The 8,160-nt window shown below is 42.2% G+C and overlaps 1 protein-coding gene across 1 annotated transcript in view; it reads left to right on the top strand.

Moving 5' to 3' along the window:
- The first annotated feature begins 446 nt into the window (after positions 1-446).
- The window catches only part of casz1 (castor zinc finger 1), a 173,388-nt gene continuing 165,674 nt past the window's right edge, over positions 447-8,160 (top strand). Inside the window, exons 1-2 of the mRNA XM_078288247.1 lie at positions 447-514; positions 2,242-2,298. The gene's annotated coding sequence lies outside the window, so the exon portion shown is untranslated. The remainder of the gene's footprint in view (positions 515-2,241; positions 2,299-8,160) is intronic.

The following is an 8,160-nucleotide window of genomic DNA, read 5'->3' as shown; positions in this document are numbered from 1 at the left end:
TTTCAAATAGGGCAAATCTATGGGGTTTCAATTAGGGTAGATGGGACGCTCTTCTCTATTGCAGCCCCCACTTGGTGATTTAGGCTGATAAGACATATTATTACAAAGTATTTTCACATAAAAAATCTTGTCTAGTGCAGCTTTAATGATTGCAAATGCCTACAGCACACTTGCCGCCTAATTTACTTTGAAATAAAAGGCAGCAATGGACCAAAGTGTTTTAACAAGCTGTCAGTGGAGCAGGAGAGTGACAGCAAACTCCAGTCCAGCTTTTCCAAGCAACACCTGCTAACCGAGAAATTCAATTAAGGACTCCTCTTCCCACTTGAAGCCGGTCTCCAGGGCAGATCTTCCGGGCGACTCACCCTGTAAGAAATTAGAAAATGCTACAATAAAACCTGAAAAACTGAAAAAAAATTGTGGCAACTTTAATAATGAAAGCTCCCATACAATCCACCCTAAACACACACGTCCCTTTAGTTGGAAGTCACCGAAAGACAGCGAAGTACTACAGGTAAGAGTTTTCCTTTTCCTCTCAACTACTGTACATGCTCATTTCCAGAGATATCACTCAGTGCAGAGAGCGACATCAAAGTGTTGCTCGCGGCGTTGTTGACTGTGAAAACGAGCATTATGCAGTTTAAAACATTCAAGAAATATCATGTAAGGACACAGACTTTGATGTGACGACTTATCGATGAACGCGGTGTGGCTCCTTACCTCGATGCAGCAGCCGCGCGCCGACAGCGGCAGGTCTCGAGCGACTCATATAGGTAACGTTAGTGCCTTTGAAAATGCCGACGAGGGGGGACAAGGCTTCCCTTAAAACTTTGATAATTCACCAGCCCGTCAGATTCAAAACTGTCCGAGAGGCAAAATCATAACTAAACCTTCCGCCTCCCCGTTGCCAAGTTGAGGCAGAGGTGCAACTTTTTCCCGTTTGTACTTTTTTTTTTTGCTGTCCTCCAGTCACGCGAGCCCTATAGTCCTATATTCCCCAAAATAAAGGATATAGGATGGACAGCGTGGAAAGGACGGCCAGTCAGGAGATGAGTGTTTGCATTTCTTTCTTTTCATTCAGCAGCACAGGCTTGTAATGGCTGCTGTCACTTCTCGAAACTGAAATAACGACGTAAATAAGCTGCTTGGATGCAACTACAGTACAGAAAGTCCCGGTTGTTGTCGAGAATAACTTTGTGAAACTCCCCTTGTTACCCCTAAACAGGTGATTGCAGGGAGCACACAGATTTAACACCACTTATTTACTGCACACTAACACCTCGAGCTCAGTCAGGACCTCCCTGTTTTTTCTGGAGTAGGCTACATATCATTTACTGTATATAGAGGAACTACAAAGCATCGATGCAATCAATATTCAGAGTCCAAAATGCGGAAGTTGTTCTGATGCAGACTGTCTATAAACGACCTTTTTTATTTTTTGCTTTATTGTGGTTGTATCCTAAGTTAACTAGGCCTACAGTGTCAGATAGTAGCTGTAAACTGTAACCCCCCTGAACTCGTGACTTCATTTAAATCTTTGGCCAATGTTTCACTCGTAGTGTCAGTATTTTGAATAAAAATAATAATGGTCATTTCAAACATTTCTGAAAAGCAGACCATTTGTCCAAAAATGTTATTAGATCTATTGTGTCAAATATTGGCAGGTTACACACCTCTCTCTGACACACACACACACACACACACACACACACAGCAAAACCCATACTCCTATCATTTCCAGACAATATGATTGCAAAGCTGAGCATGATTTTTTTCTTCTTCTGCAGTTCCTGCTTTTTGTGGCTGTAAAGCAGATTTCTTGACCTCCGCTTACTGTAAAACAAACAGTCCTGCTTTAAAACACTGTACTCACTCTGCATGTTTTGATTAGTTCTGCTCTGTACAAAAACAACACTATGATATAAAATATAATTCGTCATGTACTTGTAAAGCAACATTTGTTCTCTTATGCATTAAATAAATGTCTTTGTTGTATGCTTGCCATTGTGTTTGTTGTTATTCTCACGGATGAGCAGAGGACAAGAATAGATCACTGGCACTTTAAAGCCGGAGTTCTCATATTCTCGCCGGATCTTTCTCCTTTGCTAATTATTGTGTTGTTTTCAGAGCAAATATGTCATATCCATGGCGACCAGGCAGGTTTATTGTCTCTCCCGTGCAATAGCTCACATAAGTAATTAATTACCCTTTTTTTCTTCTCCCCTGTCTTTGGTTAAACAGATCATTCATGGAAAGCCATCTACTATATTAAAAATGCCAGTGCCAGTACAACACAAGGTAAACATGAAACTTTTTTTTTCTCAATGCTACAGTTGTGATGTCCCTTTTTTTTTTTTACAAGACAGCTGCAGATGGTATGATTTCATAATGTGAAAACATACACTACTGTATGCTTTTGAGGTATTTTCCATAATTCCCTGTTAATACAGCAGCTGTGTAGCCTAACTGTTGCTGATGTATTCATGCATGCAAAGCAAGCACACACTTGACACTTAAACAGGCAAGCTTTAAAAACACATGTTTAGACATGAAATCAGCTTGCATTTTGTATGATATGAATAGCAAGCATTAGCCAGACCAAAGGTATGTTTACTTTAGCCGTGTCTCGTATTTTATGAGCTCTTTTCAAACAACAATCGAAGGCGGGTGACATTATACTAGTTCACTTCTGTGCATTGCAGTGGTACTGTACAGGCGTTATGGAGTCTGTCCAAAGAGAGCTGTACAGTGCATCAGTAGTAGCAGTTTCCAGCTCCTTATCCTGTGTGCTCCCTCAGTGTAACTGTGGAATGTGACGGCATGTGTCTGCTGTCCGGAGGTCCATCTCCAGCTGGACACCGGCCAGCCTTCACTGTCAGACCGGTGGTACAGGTTCTCATCTCTCTTCTGCATTGATGAGACACTGCAATATCCATCTGTCAAACATACTGCCCTCCTTCCTCTACCCCTCTCTCTCTCTTCCTCTCTCTGCTCCCCCTCCTCCTCCTCCTTTCAGAATATTCATCGTCACCGTATGAAAGTAGGGCCGGGCAAATCTGTCTGAGAAAGCGAAGATTGTAATTGTTAATTTGTGCTGTTTTAATTGCGTTTTGGTTTGTGTGTGTGTGTGTTTAGCTCTCTGTTTATGGATGCGGTCCTCTCGGCCTCTCGATTGGGTCTCTCTAAAACGACACTTGAAATGTTGCCTGGAGTGCAGCGCTGCTCGGTCCGCTCGGCTAGTTGGGGATCTCATTGGTTAATCAGTGTGTGATGCCGCCAACGTTCCTATTTCCTGCAGCACTATCAGTCAGTGAAAATGCCTCATGTCTCATAAGTACCCATCTGCATCTGTCAAGGGGTGTGTAGAATTAAACCCATGTGTATTCCTTTTCCGTTTGACCTTGGCTCTGGACCTCAGGTCTTTGATGTCAAATAAGCGTCAATAATCCCAGGCGGCATTTGACAGGCTTCAGGAGCTATTACTTTTGTTTCCCAACACATGAGCTTTATCAATTGCCCCCATTGTAATGATTTTGTATCCGAATTCACACAACCACAACCATAGTGCTTTGCCTTGTAAAAATATACTGCCTTCAACACATACTGTTCTACCAGCACAAATAGCACACATGTTTTTTTAATCATCATTATTGTTTTTATTTTAGTGCTGGGGAAATGTCCTTTTTGCATGCTTGATCAGCCAGTAGAGAAATCCAATATAATGGAGGTTCAAGGTGAATTGCATCCCGTGCATTTCCCCCCTTCGACTGAAGGAATATTCCAGAGCAAAATAAACAAATCACACAGACAACAGTAATATAGGGTTGATTTTGAAGGCATGAAATAAGTATCGATTAAATCCTGCAGTTCATAGATGAAAATGGCCTTTTTGGTAATTTGTCCTGGGTCCTTTCAATACTGTGGAGAAAGAGAGCGAGGCACGGAGGGGGGAGAGAGATAGACAGAAGGGAAGGGGGAGAGAGGAAGAAGAGAGAGAGGGAGAGAGAGGGAGGGAGAGAGAGAGAGAGGGAGAGGGGGGAATAAGACAAGTAAACAGTGAGAGAGAAAGAGAGAGAGGAGAATAAGACAAGTAGAGAGAGAGAGGGAGGGGGAGAGAGAGAGAGAGACAGAGGAATAAGAAGTGAACAGTGAGAGAGAAAGAGAGAGACAGACAGAGAGCTTTCACAGAGTTGAGAAAGGGACATGCTGCCCCTTTCCGAGCTCATTATCATTCTTAATAAGTCTTAAGGAAAGAAGGAGCATTGAGTGTAAATGCACGGTAATCCTTACACTGGCCAAGGTTAGTAGGGACGTCAGCACGTTCCCAGCTGGCCACTTTGGGACAGGGAGGGGACCAGGAGAGCACATACAGTTAAGGATAGATGTTCAAGGAGAAAGTGAGGACGTTTAGACACTGTGTAAAGGTTAGGCCCTTTCCCCCGGCCTGTAGCTTTTCGGTGGCTGCACCACCTGGCAGCCACCTAGTAAACAGTTCTGTATCAGGCTAAAATCAGTCGGACTGAGCTGTAAGACGTGGTGTCGGCTGTACTTACTCCAAGACATGCCAGTCATTGAGCTCAGTTTATTTTATATTCTCTCATGCTTTAGATACCTATAAAGGAACTGAGGTGTTGAGGTGTTAAAGTAAAGCGGCTGATTGAAAATTGAAATTAAAGGACAGTCGCGACTTTGGCAACCTTCACCACCAGGGATTCAGTATAACAAAGTACTTGAAGGGACTGTTGGCTACAGTACATGCCCGAGCCGCCGCTCTTTTGGGTGTGGTCCAAAAACAAGCATTAAGATGAATTGGCTAAACCGGTGACCAATTAACTCATTTAACAAATTGCCAGCTACTTGTAGTGGTTGTTCAACCATGTTGTTTTAATGGAAATCCAATGCAGTATTTATTTATATACCAAGAGAGCTGTGGTAGTTCACAATCTAATGTTGTGTCACCTTATGTGGTCTGCCGTATTAGTAGTATTACAGTATTTCTGTCATGTTCATTGTTCAAGTAAATCAGATAGGAGCCATGTCTGACACACTAATCTTAATCCACATTAAAACCACACCGGGAGGTAATTTTTATAATTCCAGTGATTAGTACTGTGGTTTTTCCCACTGCATTGTCTGTCAATTTTTTAAGACGTTATAATTGATTCACTCATTACATTCTAAGCACCTGGTAAAATACCAGTGTGTAAAAATGTAAATTGTTAAATAAATGTTTGAATGATATTAGTGTATATCCGTCAATAAAGGAACCTGCTGTATTAGATTATGACATTATGAAAGTATTTGTGGATCTTGCCTTAGTCTCTACTAGGATTAGATACTGTCCTTTTTTTTTTTTTTTTTTTTTTTTAAATATTGGATATCGGCCAGTCATGTCATCCACTACCAGTGAGATGGAGGTTCCTCCCTGACCACAAGTACATAAAAACAGTCTGTAAAACCTGCAATGAAATTTTATTTTCTTTGCACATTAATTATCTTTTTTTTTCGAGAATATTTTCCGTAAATGTATTCTTAATTTAAAAGCAGTAATCTATCTCAGTAGTTTCCCTGCCATTGAATAGATGGGCTGAGTCACCCCGTCTGAAATAGCTGCTAACCTTAAAAAAGTTTAATTAGTCTGGGTTTTCAATGGAGAGTTTTAGTGTCACATCATCTAAATGCTGTTTCAGAGGCTTTTCCACCCTGGCAAGAATAAAATACTCACGGGAAACAATGCATGTGTGCAATTTTTTGGCATTAAATAGCCAATTTTGAAGGTATTCAATATTAGCACACAGTATTGGCTATCGGCAGCTTCAATCCAAAAATATCGGTACTGGTATCAGCTTTCAGAAACCCTTATTGGTCGAACCCTACTCTCTAGTAGTGTGGGAAATTACCACCAGTCAAATTGTTAAATTGTTGCACTTACTGGTAAGGTTGTTAACTCTACCAGCCACTTTGGCACTTTTCTATCATACACAACAATTTGGCTGGACAAATAGTGTAGTAATGTAATAATGTAGGTGGTTTTTTGAGGGTTTTTTTGGGGGGGGGGGTTTGGGGATCCACCAGCCACTTTGCCTGTTAGGTGTTGTCAGTGTGTTTGTTTCATGCAGCGTTGTGGATATCCTTTAGGTAATGCACTGGCTTGATTGCGTCTAGGAAGGGGGGCAACAATCATATAAGCAAACGAAATAAGAGCCGGTGGTGTAGAGTGAAGTGCCCTTTTGTCTTGTTCACTGCAATGCCATGTCTGTGCCTCTCTGTCATGTAAAGATGATTTACCCCCAAACAGATGTGCTCAGCCCTTGTGCTCGTGAACCTGCACCATTTTGTTCTATTTTTTGCCCTTTTAAAGGTTAGGGGAGTGAAAGGCTTTCCCCGCAACAGTCAATCTCCGTTGATTACCGCTGTATCAGTTGCTCTGTTTTACTGTAAGCCGAGTTTAGAGACTGCGCTGATAGTGGACTCGCTCTGGCCGGGCAGGAAATGTGTGTTACATCAGTAGAAGATGCGTTTTGGAGCATCTCTCAGGCATTAGTCCCCCTCCTCTCTCTCTCTCTCTCTCTCTCTCTCTCTCTTTCTCTCTCTCTCGCTCTCTTCATCTACGTTTTGGTTGCTGCTAGGTTGGCAACCTGCTCTGTTGCCCCCCCCCCCCCCCACCGCCACCCTCCTCTTCCCCCCCAGGGAGCCTTGGGAGGCAGAGAGCCATCACCATGGTGATCTGAACACAGATCCCCCACACACCGGTCCATTGTGACTGGCGTGCGTTGAGGTGAGAGGGAACAAAATGTCACAGCAACAGGTTTTTTTGTGTTTTTGTTTTTGCCTCAATTCTCCGTGGGATTGTTTGTGCTCAGATTCATGTGCTCAACGACACTGGAGGGACTGCTGGAGAGACTGTGGGAGTTAGGGAAACAAGTTGATTGGAGAAATGAATAGAGTGACATGGAAACGGACTGATATCAATGCAAATAAGTCCACAGGATTACGTTTTTTTCCCCCCTGTGAACATATTTAGCATCAGGGCAGAAAAGCAGAAAAGAATGAGCAAAATGTAAAATAATATTGATATTAAAGAATGTATAGCTATTTCCTGTTTAAAACTATTATTAAATATTCCAATTGTAATCCCAAGTTAAACAAAATGTTCATTGTTTTCAATAATTGAATATGTTTTTTTTTACACCATTATGGTTTGAATCACATGATTAATATTAATTTAACCAGTATTAGGGTAGTGCAAATAGGAAAATGTTTTTTTAATAAGAATCCAATATAATTTTGGCTGAAATGTTATGTGGTTTGGCAATATCTAAAACAAATTACATAAATTATGTATTGTTTAATAACAGGAATTTCATCTCCCCACAGTTTAAAAACGCTGGATGGGGCTTTGATAATACATTGTCTCACCCCAGAAAGTATAGACAAAATGCTTCCTCTGTGCCTTAAAATAACTCCCCTGTCCCACTACAGACTACACTCTCTCCTGCTGGAATTCCCTTCCCCGAGCTGCTGGCAGGCTGTAGTTTGTCCACTAGGGGCAGCAGGGACAAATACAAGCAGCCCACACTTGTCTAAGACCCCCACTCTCGCTTAGGCGTCAGGCAAGAAGTGCAAACGCTTGAAGAAACTGGTTGGATTCAATTGTTTAAACAAAAGTGAAAAAGGCAATTCCCTGGACTGCAAATGAATCAATACAGGCCAAAAGTATTAAAGTTAAATACTTAATATTTAATACCATAACCTGAAGGCATACAGCAGTTTTCCTGGCCGCCTACACTTCATGATTAGTAATGGTAGCAAATGTGCGGTAGTTATGGTAGTGGCAGATAATATTGGTTACTAGACAGCCTGTATACCCAAGGCTATAACTTCCTCCATGCTCCATTGTGCTGCTGCCATAGTGGCTAGTCATTAGCTTACGGTAATGCCCTTCAAGCTCTCAGTTTACGCTGACCTTTGACCTTTCTTGGTCAGGGTGGCAAGCTATTGGCTACAGGGCTTGGGAAAGGGGGCGGGGGGTGTAGATAATGTGGCATTGAAGAGATGCAGCAGGTTTTGCCCCCAACCCTGAAGAAGATGGGGGCTGTGTCCTATGACAGGTCCAGTGTTGCCCTCAGTCCCAGAGGTTGGGAGGGAGGGTTGCCCCGT

This window comes from Centroberyx gerrardi, chromosome 14 (genome assembly GCF_048128805.1).
Source record: "Centroberyx gerrardi isolate f3 chromosome 14, fCenGer3.hap1.cur.20231027, whole genome shotgun sequence".
In the NCBI taxonomy this organism is placed as follows: Eukaryota; Metazoa; Chordata; class Actinopteri; order Beryciformes; family Berycidae; genus Centroberyx; species Centroberyx gerrardi.
The sequence above is the reverse complement of the archived record's forward strand: the minus strand, read 5'-3'. Positions and strand labels throughout refer to the sequence as shown.